The following is a 17,003-nucleotide window of genomic DNA, read 5'->3' on the forward strand; positions in this document are numbered from 1 at the left end:
TAAACATTGATCAGGAGGTTTTGAGTACGGAATATCTTCCCTACTAAAGCGTTGAAGAGAATGTACCTCAATCATGGATGAAGGGGGAGTTATCTTACATAAATCTTCTATGGGAGGTAAATTCTTCACATCTTCAGATTTAATACCTTTTTCCTTAAGAGATTTCTTGGCTTCCCTCATATCTTCATCATTTAATTTAATCAAACCCCTCTTCTTCAATATTGGCGTCAGGGTTGGTTCAGGTGTAGTCCAATCATCATGATTTCGGCCTATTCTAGCCAATAATTCTTCAGCTTCGTCCGGAGTTCTTTTCCTGAAAACACAACCAACACAACTATCCAGATATGCCCTAGACTCAATGGTTAGTCCACTATAAAATATATCAAGTAAATCATGCTTTTAAAGATCATGTCCAGGTCGAGCTCTGATAAGAGAACAGAACCTTGCCCACGCTTCAGGCAATTTCTCTCCATCTTCCTGGTCAAAACTATAAATTTTCTGCAAAGCAATATGTTGAGCACTAGCAGGAAAATATTTCCGAAAGAAAACATCAAGCAAACCACTTGGACTATCAATAGAATCAGGAGGCAGACTATTATACCAAGTTTTAGCATCATCCTTTAATGAGAAAGGAAAATTTTTAGCAACAAAATAAGTACGCTTCTTGATATCATCAGAAAACAAGCTACTCAGAGTAGACAGCTCAATCATGTGTTCTACAACACTTTCTTTTTCAGTACCACAAAAAGGTGTTTTCTCAAAAATAGATATATGAGATAAATCAAGAGAAAAATCATAATCCTTATCCTTAATGTTTATAGGAGATGTGGCAAATTTAGGATCAGGAGACAGCTTATATCTAACAATATGTTGTGCAAGAATCTTTTTAATATTACTTGCATCAGTAGTAGCATTGCATTTAACAATAAAATCATCATCAAGTTCCACATAATCTTCATCAAGATCATCACTAGAGTATTCAGACTCAGGTGAATTAACAGGTTTAACAGTATTTTCATTAGGAGTTTCAGTATTTTCAATTTGTCTAGACCTAGCAATTGTAGCATCTAGAAAAGATCCTAACGAACCACTATTATCAAGCACAGCAGAAGCATCATCAAAATTATAAGAATTTTCAGATTCAGCAGAAGTAGCAGCATGTGAAGCTTGTGGTGGTGAAACAAGTTGACTTATCACAGATGGTGAATCAAGAGCAGCAGAGGTACTCAGAGTTGTACCTTTTCTTGTAGTGGATGGTAATATGGAGACTTTAGTATCGCGAGGTTTACCCATGATGGAGAATTTGCAGCGAACAATATCAATCCAAGTGAACTTGCAAATAAAGCTATGCTCCCCGCAGCAGCGCCGAGAAAATAGTCTTGATGACCCACAAGTATAGGGGATCGCAACAGTCTTCGAGGGAAGTAAAACCCAATTTATTGATTCGACACAAGGGGAGCCAAAGAATATTTGTAATCCTTAACAGCGGAGTTGTCAATTCAGCTGCACCTGGAAACAGACTTGCTCGCAAGAGTTTATCAGTAGAAACAGTTTTATAGCAGTAGCAGTAGTGAAATATAAGCAGCAGTGTAACAAAGACAGCAGTAGTGATTTAGTAAACAACAGGATTAAAATACTGTAGGCACATGGATGGATGAACGGGCGCTGCATGGATGAGAGAACTCATGTAACAATCAAGGTAGGGCATTTGCAGATAGTAATAAAATAGTATCCAAGTACTAAACAACCATAGGCATGTGTTCCATATATAGTCGTACGTGCTCGCAATGAGAAACTTGCACAACATCTTTTGTCCTACCAGCCGGTGGCAGCCGGGCCTCTAGGGAATCTACTGATAATTAAGGTACTCCTTTTAATAGAGCACCGGAGCAAAGCATTAACACTCCGTGAACACATGTGATCCTCATATCACCGCCTTCCCCTCCGATTGTCCCAATTTCTGTCACTTTGGGGCCTCGGGTTCCGGACAGCAATATGTGTATACAACTTGCAGGTAAGATCATAAAGCAATGAATATCATCATGAATTGATAACATGTTCAGATCTGAGATCATGGCACTCGGGCCCTAGTGACAAGCATTAAGCATAACAAGTTGCAACAATATCATAAAAGTACCAATTACGGATAGGCACTATTCCCTAACAATCTTATGCTATTACATGACCAATCTCATCCAATCCCTACCATCCCCTTCAGCCTACAGCGGGGGAATTACTCACACATGGATGGGGGAAGCATGGCTGGTCGATGGAGATGCGTCGGTGATGATGATGGCGATGATCTCCTCCAATTCCCCGTCCCGGCGGAGTGCCAGAACGGAGTTTCTGGTCCCGAGACGGAGTTTCGCGATGGCGGCGGTGTTCTGGATGTCTACTGGCGATTTCGTCTAACCCCCCGTGCGTTTTTAGGTCGAAACCCTTAAGTAGTCCAGAGGGGAGCACCTGGGCTACCCGAGGCGTCGCCACCATAGGGCGGCGCAGCCCAGGGGGCCACCGCGCCGCCTTGTGGGGTGGGCGCCTCGTGGCCCCCCTCCTTCTGGTCTTCTGGCTCCGTTAATCTTCTGTGAAAATAGGCCCATTGGAATTAATCCCGGGGATTTTCCTGAAAGTTGAGTTTCTGCACAAAAACAAGACACCAGGGCAATTCTGCTGAAAACAGCGTTAGTCCGTGTTAGTTGTATCCAAAATACACAAATTAGAGGCAAAACAATAGCAAAAGTGTTCGGGAAGTAGATACGTTTTGGACGTATCAGTGTGCATGTCGATTAAACTACAAGAAAAGTTCTTATCAACAACGTCAAATTTTTGTCGGCTAAGGGGTGTTTTTTGTCGCCTATGAGCCTAAGCCGACGATATGGGTTCTATGGTGCATAATCGTGTCGCCTAAGGATGCACCAAAGTTTTTCGCGTCATCAGGTTTGGGTGTCCTTTGGCCACGAAAAATCGGTCTGTTGCAAAAGATTTCCAGTTTGCCGTTGATTGTTGACGTCATACTAACTGACACGTGACAGACTAGTTAACTAGCCAGTAACACCGCTAACTGGGGTAAGTGTTTGTGATAGATGGTAAACCCACACAGGGCCTGCCAAGCCTTAAACGGGTCGGCCTAAGAAGGAAGATTAGGCCGGCCCATTTATATTGCGGGTCGGGTCAGTTGACTTGGTTTGACCAGTCAATTAAGTAACAAGGCTTGTCCATTAAGTACCCGAGTTGGGACTAATTTCTCAGTTTGACTGGTCAAACACTTAATTGGTCAGCTCATGCAGTTTGTGGGTCGTCCCAACAGAGTTGGTTTGACCGGTCAATCATCTTGACGGGGCCGGCCCACTATGTCCATGGATCAGGCCAAATGTCTTGGTTTGATCGGTCAGAATAGCTGGGCCAAACCAATTAGGTGGCGGGGCAGGGCAACTTTCTTTGTTTGACCAGTTCACTTGTAACCTTGGACAACGCAGTTAGTAAATGGGTCGGCCCAACCTTATCTCTTTGCTCGGTCAATTTATTGACTGGGCCGAACAGTAAGTAAGTGAGCTGGCCCAATAAGCAAGTGGGTCTGCCAAATAAGTATGCGGGTCGGTCCAGAATGTTTGACTGACCAACTTGCATTCTGAGCCGACCCAGTTAGGATTATCAGAAGTTACGTTAAGTTTCATGTTTCGGTTTAACTGCGGCCTACTACGCTAGTGAACGCCAATTAGAGTTAAAAGTTGATATCACAGAAATACTCAGTTTAATCTAGCACGGGCAAATCACAATTACAGACATTTAACAACCACTTAGTGTTTCATATTGTAGCATTATGTTCAATTATATTAAACATCATTTCATATAATAAACTAAATTAAATATTTTGGCAAATAAAATAATAAGAAAAATTACAAGGCAATTCATGTGCTCAGATAAAAAAATTGCATATAATTATGGAGGGCTCCTATTAACATCATCAATAACATGTTGGTATTTGGCAATCGCCTTAATTGAATCATGTGTACTATTTTTCAACATATCAGTTACAGAACTTAGAGGAGCAACACCCTGTGTTTCTACGCACAGTATAGCCTTGAGACATTTATCATTTGAAAGGAATGTTCTAGATTAACCGTATGGGAGGATGCATCGGAAGAAATGTCAGAACTTTTTTGGGGCCTCTTTTCTGAGAATTGCCTCATTACAACTGCATTCTAATAATATCACAAAAGGAGTTAAACGATAAACTATGCAAACATGTATTAAGCATTGTCGATATCAAATAGTCACAAGTAGCAGAAATAAGCACGAGATAGTGTATAAAACATGTACTAAACATAGACTTACATTATATCGTTGCACAAGCTCACTACGGATCCTTTTTCGGCGCCTATCTTCTAATGAGGACTGCTTCAATACAACTGTATTATGATAATATTGCAAACATAGTTACAACAATGAACTAGAAAAACATGTATTATGCAATGTAGATATCAGATAATAATAGGTAGAAGAAATAAGCACAAGATAATGTATAAACATGTACAAAGCACATACTTACATTATATCGTTGCACGGGCTCACTACGGATTCTTTTGACAAGTTCTCGAAAACACACTTTCGCTTCACAATATAATATGCATGCATGGTCTACCATGCATGCATCTATATACGAATATTCTTGGCATTCAATCTATATATAGATGGTGGCCAGCACACTTTGCACAAGACGGGGCCTCTAATAATGTGTGCACTCAATCTAGTTTTGATTAGCACAGATAAAAGTTGTATTTTGACAGGTTCTGGAAAAACTTGATTCACAATCTGTACATATATGTATATGTCACATCTCATGTATGAACATTAATTCTTAGGATTCAAATTAGATGGCCAACGACACTTGCGCATCAAGCGGGGGTCCTCTAAATATGCAATAGTTTCTACTAACACTAAACCCTAAACCCTAGATCCTAAACCCTAATTAAAACACATAAATTCTAACCCAGACTAATTAAGCCCTGCTAGTAATCCCTAGATTAACCTCAATTAAAAAAGACGTATGTAGCTAATACTTGCCTAGCTATGTATATACTCATGTGCCCCCATACTTTAGTTGTGCTTAGGTTTTTCCACGCTCCAAACTTTTGCTCACTTTTCCCACTTGCTTAGTTGAAACTCCCATAAATGCTCATAGCAGACGTTTATTGTCTTGACCGTTCACTCTCACGAGTGGGGTTGTGTTGGACTCCGTTGACTGTCTCGTTGGACCTGACGAGTGCCTTTGCTGGTTTGGTCGTGTTTGTGTTCGTAGGATGGGCACGTTAATTAAGTCTGCTATCGAGGACGTTGCGCTGGATCGGCCTATAATGCATGCCGAGTTTTGGCATCAATTCAGCCTGCTATGCATGCGATGCTTCCCGCTCGATTTACCCAAGCGAGCCAGCACGCATCGCTTCACGTTTGCAAATGCTGATTCCCTGCCGCACCTCTGCTTCCCTGCTCGCACCGCTTCTCGACTCAGTCGTTCCACACGCAGCCGCCAGTCAAGTCACGCATGCTCGATTCAGTTGATGCGTCGTTTCGCACAGTCACATCGATTCACGCATTGATGCAGTGTGTAAACGGCCAAAAAAGTCTAGGCTAGAGATACAAATCGTCATGATGTCGTTTCCTCTACCTCGGCTATTTAAATCGCCCTTCGTTGCCTCTTCCTTCTACACATCCATCTGCGCCTCCTTTCTTCTCTTCTTCCCCAAAAGCCAAAGCAAACACGCAGCAATGCAAAGTCGATGCAGTTCAACACGCCAACTTCCTGCGTGCCGCCCACCGTGTCGGAGAAGTGGTACCCCACCTACGCCGCCGTCGAGTCCTTGCTCCGCGTGTGGGCGTTCTCACGCTGGAGGTGTCCTCGTGAGCTTGCCGAGGGGTTACTTTGTGCCGGCTTTCACCACCTCCCGTAGGGCTCGCCTCCCATGTTCCGCCTCGAGGAATAGCGTTCCCACTCCATCGCTCCACCGATAGGGCTCGTCGCTCACTTCACCAATAGGTTCGATACCTACTACCTGCTCGGCCAGGTGTTTTGGTGTGGGTGCGAGTTCATCGCATTCACCACCTACAACATCCACTAGTGGAAAACGGGCCTTTTGCACCGGTTTGTAAGGGTTATATGCACCGGATGTCCAATCGGTGCAAAAGGCCTCCCCTTTTGCATCGGTTCAGTTACGAACCGGTGCTAAAGGGTGCACCACGTGGCGGCTGCCGAGCGTCCGAGCGGGAGGATCAGAAAAACGCTGCCACGGTAGAACCCCGCTACCGTAATTTTTTTTTGAATTATTTTCAACTCCCTCTTTTTTTTTTTCTTTTTTTCTGAATTTCTACTATTTTAGTTATTTCACAAGTTTAGTCTCTAACTACCCTTATCTCTAGTCCAATTACTTACTCATGCTCAAACTTCCCGCTCGGTCACCCATCCTCCCACTACTCTAGCACTAGCACGCTTAACTTCCAAGTTCCTTTCCATCCCGCATCCAAGTGCTTCGCGCGCATGTATGTGATACTAGTATCATATCAATCCTATTAACATGTCGGTCGATGTCATATTTCTTTATTGTTCGAATTTCAAATAATTATTTTAATAAACCAAAGTAATGTTGTAATAATAATCTTGAATAAATAAATAAACATTAACTTTATAATTTGTATTATTTTTAATTATTTTTAATTTTTGAATTTTTGTTTTTTTGCCAAACCTAAAACCTAAAAATTTGAAAATCTTATAATTTGCTATGCAGGATGCAATTATTAATTTTAATTTAAAAAAATATATAAAATCCTAAATTTCTGGAAAAAAGCTAAAATCTTCCTGCTTTCATATTTTCATTTGGAATTTTGAGAATCTAAAAATTGGCTAACCGGGTAAACCCAGGTGAATTCGGATGTAACTTTTTCCCACGATGATTTTGATATATTATACGTTTTTTTTCTACGTCGTATGCAAAAGTTAATGCGGTTTTACCATTTTTCAAACATTTTTTGCAATAAATGTGAAAATTAAAATTTGTTAATTTTCCCTAATAGTAGGTTGCATAACATACAGGAATCTCAAAAGATTTTATTGTTTGAATTTTCTATCATTTTCTTTTCTATTTTACAGTGTTAAAAAAAGGTGATCCATGCACCGGTTCGTGTTACGAACCGGTGCAAAAGAGTTCGTGGCTGACACCAACCCTTTTGCACCGGTTCGTGTTACGAACCGGTGCAAAAGGTTCCGCACGAACCGGTGCTAATGTCGCGGCTGGTCCTCTGGACATCCAGACCGCACGAACCGGTGCTAATGACCCCTTTAGTACCAGTTCGTGCCAAATCCGGTGCAAAAGCTATTTGGAGCAAAAAAAACCAAAACCCTTGTTTCTACTAGTGATCTACACCGACTTCGAGAGCACATTCCTCACTACCAACCACATGCACAACCTCCCGTACTACCTCGGCGAGAACAGCCTGGAGGAGGAGGACTGAAGACGGCTGTGAAGATGACGGTGAAGACGCCGGTGTTGTTGCCCTACCCTATCTATATGTAGTGTGAGTTTGGTGTGTGTGTTTCCCATGAGGCGAGTTCTATCTAGGTATCTATCTACGATTATCTGTATGTGTCTTGTTATATGTAAGAACTTGTATCCCTTCGTTTATTTATCTAAGTTATGTGGGTTGTATTAATTAATAGTGTGTTGTTATATTTGTATTTTATTTGTCCCAAGTTTAGACACGGCTAATTGATGTGGGGAAAACTAACCAAACTAACTAAAAATGATGCGCTTTGGGATGCCTTGAGAAAAAAGAACATAACTTACACGGCTTATACTACCTTGTGAACAAGCAAAAAAAAGATATCGTTTAAAAAGCACATACGACGAAGAGAAATCACAAAAATCACAAAACCTTTATTTTGGAGTGAACAAGAAGGATCCGAACTTACGTTTTTATTTTCATATTTAAAACGTGTTATTTGACGATTTTGAATTAAAAGCATAGTTTTTCAAAAAATGTAGTAATATGAATATTAATTCAATAAATAGTGAGACATTGTTTTTACCCTATGTATATGGAACATGTGTTAATAAAAAATATGCCTCATTTAGACAAGGTCGAAAAAAACTTGATTACAAATAGGGTTGTTTACCCTAGTTTTCAAGCTTGTTTCTAGCACATTTCTCATTCGGATTGATCACCTTCAAACATTAGACTTCAAATATTTGATCAAATACATAGCACATAGCAATGGACCTCATATGTTGGTTCAAATTCAACTTTGGTCAAATTCAAATTTTGGCTAAAATTAAATATTGATTCGAATTCAAATTTAATTTGGCTCAAATTTGAATTCTGACTCCCAAAATTCACCAAAAGATTCACGTCGTTTCTGATGAAGGGACCCATAAATGAAAGCGAAGAAAAAATCCTCGACAAAAAATCAGAGCTTGGGCAATCAAATTAATGAAAGCTTTTAGAACCGTAGAAATAAAATCAATCATAAACAAAAAAAATAACAAAGCAATCGTTCAAAAATAAAAACAAAGCCATCGCTTATTTCTGGGCGTCATTTATCCTTTGTGGCCTATTGCAGCATGGTTCTCTTTTGGCCCGCCAACTAGGTTTTTTTATTAAGGCTATTGCAGCTAGTGTAACTGACGAACTCGAGGAGAAAATTTGGCAAGTGCGAGAGAGAGAAGAGATGAACTTGATGTATCTGTGCTGCACAAGTATTGCTTACTATCATCTGGCTCAAATTTGAATTCTGACTCCAAAGGTAAAACCGAAGGTACCAACTAGAGACATTCCCTATCCTAATAGAATGAAGGTCGATCATAGTGAACACCTTTATGGTGTTTTCGCTAATGCTCTTGGTAAATTTCTTTTATAACTTCCGTTAGAAGAAGCTATACTAGTACCAACTTATATTAAATTCATTCGGGATATTCTTAATTGAAAAAAATGACTGTAATTGTGGCCGTAATGACTAGCTATGGAGATAAGCTCCCCGCTAAATTGGGTGATCCTGGCATACCTACTATTACTTGTGCAATAGGGACGACTAGTATTCATAATGCTTTATGTGATCTAGGTGCAGGTGTTAGCGTTATTCCATATGACCTTTATAAGAAATTAGGCTCAGGAGAGTATTCTCTGTCATTCATCACTTTACAAATGGCAGATGAAACAACTAAAAAGCATATGGGAATGATAGAAGTGTTTTGCTCAGAATTGATCAACACGTCATACCCACTGACTTCATAATACTTGATATGCCTCATGATGATAAACTTTCTATTATAGTCGGGATACCTTTTTTTAAGTACTGCAGGAGCAAACATTGATTGCACTGGCGGGAAGATGGTCTTTAATATATATGATGACCAAATTACTCGGTACTTCCCGAAAAAGCCAGAAGAAGGAAAATATTTTCCACCTGCTAAGAGAACCCAAGAGGTAAATGCATTTGATAGTGGACAACCCAAGGTGAGTTCCACTAATACAAGATATGGTTGAAAAAACTCGTAAAATTTCTAATAAAATGCTTGATGGGAGTCAACCCATCCTTTTCTTTCAATAAATTTTATAGTACTTTTGTTTTATTTATTTTTAGCTACTAGGTTGTCGTTAATAAAGTTTGCTTAGTTTTGAAGTTTTGCATAAATTTTCGATGAAAAGGACTAAAATCAGAGTTAAAAGGAGAATGGAAGCTGAAAGCAATTTCTAGGGGAAATAGCGACCACCGGTATGGTGGGACGCGTCCGTACGGCATGCCCATACCGAAAAGTTGAGTCTGAAAGTGCATGGAGCCTCGATCTGTGGTTTTGGTAATTGATGAAATCCCTATGGACTAACATTTACATTGATTTATATTTGTAGGAGTTGTCCATAGGCAATGGTTGAACCATATGTTGGCTTCAAAGTTACAATAAGAAGAAATTGATGAAGAATATCAAGTGTCAACTGTGTCTTGAAGATGAAGATGAAGTGAGCCCTCAAGTTTAACTTCAAGACATCAACATGATGAAGAATGAAGAAATGAAGTGCAAGTTCAAGATGAGACATATCAAAGAGATTATATGCTTGAAGTTTTCCATCCATATGTTGATCATGGATATGTGAAGTGATGGCCTGAAGAACACAGGGTCATTCGTGCATGTTTTCGTGGAATTGTTACTTCTGGTTTTTATATCGTGTCCCAACGAGGAGCGTAGGAGGATGTTTATCTGTAGTGTTTCTGTTGCACCCAAGGTGTAACAAGTCTTAGGTGAATTGACTGCAAGAATTGAAATGAAAAATAGTGAATGTAAATTATGGGTTTTGAAGTGTTGAAAATGCAATAAAGTAAAGTGCATAAAAGTAAAAAATTATTAATAAGTAAACGAGTTTCTGCAGATGGAAAAGGTAGGCACGGGGGATTTAGTTCATGGTGATTGTGAATGTGCATGGCGAAATAAATGTGATAAGTGAATATGATTCTTCCTATTTATATCTAAGAAGGAACACAACCCAAAAGAGAGAAAGACTCCTCTTGGTAGATTTCATCTTCCTCCAATAATCCGTATGCCTGTTACCAAAGCCATGGTCAACGCATCTATTAAGGTGTTTAAATTGGAGTAAAGCTTTAAGCTTGGTGGTTCCTTCACTAGCAAACAAGTTCCTATCTATGAGTTCTTGAGATCATGCTATTCGGGCCCTTAAATCAGGTAACATCATTAGGTGCACATAGACATACATACTCACATATAATCATCTTAATAATAAATCCACAAATAGATGGAATATAATTGTTACATCACATCTCACCAATCCCCTACATCTCCCACGTCAATGGGATCTACTCACACATGAGAGGAGAATAACATAATGATATTGATGCATGTAAAATGCATACATGAACTTTGCAATTTATTGCAACATGTTACCACATATTTGCATCTGATATAATGTTATTCCCATGTTTTATAATGTTTTAGGGGATTTTCTAAACAATCCCCTCTCCGCCGGTTCTAATTCTGTTTGGCAGAAAACTCATCTTTTTAGTGTTTTTGACTTTCCAGGAGCTACGGGACTCGAAAAAGGGCAAGGTCAGGGTCCACGCTTCAAAAAAATTGAGACGAACAAAATGAGCTGAAGTGGGACACCAGGAGGTTAACAAGCTGGGTAAGAGAGCATGTGGCGCGCCCTCCCCCTCTGGGCGCGTGCGCCACTAGGTGTCTTTCCCACCTCGAGCGTCCGTTTCGCCTCATCTTTTTGCGAATCGACTTTTCTTGACCTAAAAACCACTATATATATGACCCTCGAGGGTTTTGTCAAGGCTATGGCGGCGGAGAGCAAAAACACATAAATAGAGAGTTGGCAGGCCACCGTCAGCGGAGATTAGAGGGAGGAAACGCTGCCGGAATCGCCTCCGGTGGACTCCACCCCCTCCGGTGTGGGCATCTTCAGCATGTTTATCATCTTCGTCACCATCTACAATAACACCATCTTCATATACCCCTTGTAATTTCTCGGCAGACATGATGCGTGAGGCAATATATTGTTTTCCAATTATCTATTGTATCTCTATGTTGATGTTTGAGTAGGATTTGTTCATGGCAATTGTGAGATAGTTTGTGATGGTTCCATACAAGTATTTGTTATCTTCTATGATGATCTTTTGTACTAATATATGAGTGCACACTGTAGGGATTCGTAGCATAGAAAACAAAAAATTTCCTACCGCGAGAACGCAATCCAAGCCAAGATGCAATCTAGAAGACGATAGCAACGAGAGGATGAACGAGACTAACCCTTGAAGATTTCCAAAGCCTACGAGATTAGATCTCGTTGTTGCAGAAGATGATCACTTGCCGCTTTCAAAAGCGCGTAGAAGATCTTGACGGTGCCACAATCGGGCAGCACCTCCGTACCCGGTCACACGTTCGGTGTTGATGAAGATGACGTCCTTCTCCCCGTTCCAGCGGGCAGCGGAAGTAGTAGATCCTCCTTGAATCCCGACAGCACGACGGCGTGGTGGCGGTGTCGATGGAGATCTCCGGCGGAGCTTCGCTAAGCGTATGCGGGAGAAGTGGAGGAGGGGCGGCTAGGGTTTGGGGAGAGGGGGTGGCCGGCCACTATGGGGTGCGGCCAAGCTAGGGCTTTGTGGTGGCCGGCCCCCTCCCCTTGTCCCTCATTATATAGGTGCGTTGGCGTCCGAAACCCACCGGCGAGCAACGGCTGGCAACACGTAGAGCCGGGAACAACTCAGAGCTGCGGCTGGCCCTGGTCCCTCGAGCGACGGCCCGCAAAGCCTCGGCACGCACGTCCGATGCTAGTGCAAGGGCGTGCCACCTGACCTATACCTGGTCAGGAAGGTGATGGATTTGCTTGGCTTAGTTTCCTGCATGGCATATACGTAAACATTAAATACGAGCCTCGATCGGCTCTCAGGTTGTCCTGTGAATCGGCTCAAGGAGCCGATCCACCCATGGTTCGTATGAGGTCTACGATCACATGGTGGTCCTGCTTGATCAATATAAAGCTAAAACGACCTACGACGATTTAGGGTTTTCACCGCATAATCGGAACATCCTACACGTGATTGAGCCTGGCGGCCACGTAAGATGATAATAGACCAGCCCTAGATAAGGCCTAAAAACCAACATAGAGTTGATTCCCGGAACATCTTATCTAGGGCTAGCAAACTACACCCTACGTGCCACTGGATCCTTCAACCCGTTTGCAAGGTCTAACTATGCAGATATTAAACTAATCCTTGAAGAACAAGGAGCAATCATAACGGATCGGATCTACTAAACACGGATCAAGCAAGGTGCCGCCCTTACACCTAAGATAGGTGTAAAGGCGGCTAGATGTCTAGGGATAGCATAGAGCAAAGCATGTAACGCGGTAAAACAATGCTAACCCTAACACATCTATGATAACCACGTTGCTCGCCATCAACAAGGCTTCAGCACGAGCAACGCATGAACAACGAATAAACGTATACTGCCTAGATCGCAAGATGCGATCTAGGCAGCATGATGCTTACCCGGAAGAAACCCTCGAAACAAGGGGTTGGCGATGCGCCTAGATTGGTTTGTGATGAACGTGATTGTTGTTTTTCTCGATAACCCTAGATACATATTTATAGTCCGTAGACTTTCTAACGTGGGAAAAATCCCAACCGTGTACGAGCCAAATTCTAACTAACCGACACGTATCCTACTATATTTACAGATACACGGGCAAACTAGCCCAATCTTTGTGTACAAGGCCGATTCACGTATATCTTCCGTGTATATTCTTCAAGCCCATCTTAATTCACGGCCCACCTCTGATCCGGTCAAATTCGGGTGATAACACATGCCCCCCTGGTTTTGGAATTGATAATTCCAAAATCACTCTGCTTTTTCTTCGTTGGGTCATGTCGTGGCAGGGCAAAACCGTCGCAGTATCCTTCATCATAATGCCTTGCCTTCTCAACTTCTCCGCGTGATTTGACCGTTGTTTTTTTCCTTTTGGGCACCACTTCCTCGGAAACTGCTGTGGCATTGAATCTCCACTATATCCCCTTTTATTTAACCGCGCCGAACAGTTCGCCTCTTCATCCCCTTGCTCTGTTCTATCAATCGGCACCCAAAAATTCCCCATCTCCCGTAGCAATGTCTTCCTCTTCTTCCTCCTTGGCCTCGTCGGCCCTTTCCTCCCAGTCTTTCTCCTCTTCGTCCTCCTCCACCTCGTCAGATCTTTTCTCCCAATCTTCTTCATCTCGGGAGCCGACGCCGGAGTGGGGCTCGCTGGCGGCGCACGACATCCTCGCCGCAACGGAGTGGGACAAAGAGGACCACGAGCCCTACGTCTGGTCCGAGGACGACAAGTCCCTGACCAGCGGTGACGACGACCTCCAGTTCCTTGCCAATGGGGAACTGGAAGCGACGAGTGAGGACGACTCGTTCTCCTGGGACGGCTACACTTCCTCCGAGGAGGAGGAAGAAGAAGACGACGACGACTCCCTCGAGGACTACCCGCCGGCGAAGCGCTTTCGCGCCGGGTCCGACGACGACGACGACGACGAGGATGAAGATGAGGAGGCCCCCAATGGGGGCCGCTGGAGCAGTGACGAGGAGCCCGCCGGCAGCAGCGCCGACGAGAGCTCCGACGACGACGAGGGCAGCGACGGCCCGTAGAATAGGATCTACTAGTATAGGCCTAGTAGTAGTAGCATATTGGTCAATAGACCTTCTTTTGTTCTTCCTCCCTTTAGCAATCGGCTCTTTCTTTGTAAGAAATCCTCTTATTAATGAAGAAAATATTCCCCTATTAATTTTGCTTTCTTGTCAATTTTGCCGATTGTCAAACGAAGTCAACGCTCAAAGAGCCGATGGCAGGGCATCGGCTTGTACCATAAACACGACTTGAGGCCAAACAGTTGCCTATTCACGCGGTCAAACAGATCTCATCCGTGTCCACGCCATCCTCAAATTTCAAATGCACAGATTCAGCAAATCCAATGAGAGAATCATCCCAAATGCCATGGGCTCTGGCTTGAAACTGATCTGTTAACCTGCTCAATTGAGCTTGTTCTGTCTAGAGTCGATGGCAATGCATCGGCTTTTTTATTATTCTGAAGTCGATGTCCGTGCATCGGCTGTGATTTGCATATAAATTTTTTTTACTGGCCGATTTTATACATCGGCCCCCATGTTTCACTGTCCATCGTCCCACATGCTTGGGAAATACTTCTTGAGATGTTGACCATTGACAGCTGCTGGGAACTTAGCGCCGTCCAGCTGCTCCAGCATGTATGCATTACCCTTCAAAACCTGGACGACTTTGTATGGACCGTGCCAATTAGGAGACCATTTGCCATATGCTTTATCCTTGGTTCCTAATGGCAACACTGCTTCCCATACTAGATCACCAACTTGAAACTCCTTCGGTCTCACCTTCTTATTGTATGCACGAGCTACCCTGGCTTTGTTCTCTTTAATCTTCTCCAACGACCAAAGTCTCAGTTCCATTGCATCCTCAATAGTATCACTCATCAGAGCTGCATATTCTTCAGCTGTCAGGTCATTCTGAAACGTGACACGTCTCGATCCAGCCGTAATTTCCCAAGGCAATACGGCTTCCTGCCCATAGACAAGCTGGTATGGCGAAGTTTTTATAGCTCCATGGCATGACATACGATAGGCCCACAAAGCTTCTGACAGCGTTTCATGCCAAACCCTAGGGTTCTCGTCAATTTTCCTCTTGATCAGCTTGATCAGGCTCTGATTGGACGCTTCAGCTTGCCCGTTGGCTTGAGCATAGTATGGAGATGATCGGATCAGCTTAATTCCCATTTCATCACAGAATTTTCTGAATTCCTTAGAAATGAAGACCGAACCTCCATCGGTCGTGATGGTTTGGGGAATCCCGAACCTATGAATGACGTGTTCTTTCACAAATCTGATAACATCTTCTGATTTTACCTTCTTCATAGGGACGGCCTCCACCCATTTGGTGAAGTAATATGTAATGGCCAGGATCCACTCGTGGCCTTTGCTCGACGCAGGATGGATCTTGCCGATCATATCCATGCCCCAACCTCGAAATGGCCAAGGCTTGATGATGGGATTCATTGCTGATGCGGGTACCATCTGAATCTTCCCGAACATCTGACACGCTTGGCATCCCTTGTAGTACTTGAAGCAGTCCTCAAGCATGGTGGGCCAATAAAACCCTGATCGCCTGATCAGCCACTTCATCTTATGAGCCGATTGGTGAGTTCCACAGGCGCCCTCATGCACCTCATGTAAGAGCCGATTAGACTCAGTTGGTCCCAGGCATTTGAGTAATAACCCTTCCAACGTCCTGTAGAACATGTTATCTCCTATAAGGACATATTTCATGGCCTTGTATCTTATCCGTTTAGGTGCCCCCCGAGCCGAATCCTTCACGTAATTGAAGATATCGGCTCTCCAGTCATCCTGTTCTAGGAACTGCACCTGAACTTCTGACCCGTCTGGTATGTCCTTGTAGCCTGACGCCATCTGTGCGAGATCGTTGGCCTCGGTATTTTGAGATCTTGGGACCCAATTGAAGTTGATGTACCGAAATTTTGTCATCAGCTCGCGGCATTCCATCCAATATGGGAAGAGTGACTCACTCTCGCACTTGTACTCATCCGTGAGCTGGAAGATCACCAACTTCGAGTCTCCAAAAAGTTCCACCGCTTCTGCCCCGGCTTCCAAAAGCAACTCCATTCCCTTGCGTACTGCCTCATACTCAGCGACATTGTTAGTGCAAGGGGTAGATAGCCTGATGGAGAAGGAATAATTTGCCCCCCGAGGCGACACGAGCAAAATGCCGATGCCACAACCATCGTCACAAGCCGATCCATCGAAGAACATAGCCCATGCACGTACAGATAGTGCTGCTATATTAGTATTAATCCGCTCAGCTATGAGATCGGCCAACGCTTGTCCATTGACTGCTTTCGCAGGCTGATACCGGAGATCGAATTCCGATAACGCAAACATCCACTTACCAAGTCGGCCTTTCAAAACAGGAGCCGACAGCATGTGCTTGACAACGTCTGACTTGCATATGACGATGATCTCTGCCGTCAAAAGGATGTGATGAAGCTTGGTGCAGGTAAAGAACAGGCAGAGGCATAACTTCTCGACCTCAGGATACCTTGTCTCTGCATCCAACATCCTCCGGCTGAGGTAGAATACGACCTTTTCAACACCCTCGTAGAGTTGCACCACCACTGAAGCGATGGACGTGTCGCCCATCGACAAGTAGATATAGAACGGCATGTCTTGCTGAGGTGGAACTAGCACAGGCGGCGTTGTCAGATACCGCTTAATCTCGTCAAACGCCTGCTGCTGTTCTGCCCCCAGTGAAACTCGTCATCAGATTTAATCTTCACCAACGCCATGAACGGCTCAATTCGTCCTGACAGGTTAGAGATGAATCGTCGGACGAAGTTGATCTTGCCGATAAGACGTTGGAGC

The sequence above is a fragment of the Lolium perenne genome, chromosome 4, assembly GCF_019359855.2.
Source record: "Lolium perenne isolate Kyuss_39 chromosome 4, Kyuss_2.0, whole genome shotgun sequence".
Taxonomy (NCBI): Eukaryota; Viridiplantae; Streptophyta; class Magnoliopsida; order Poales; family Poaceae; genus Lolium; species Lolium perenne.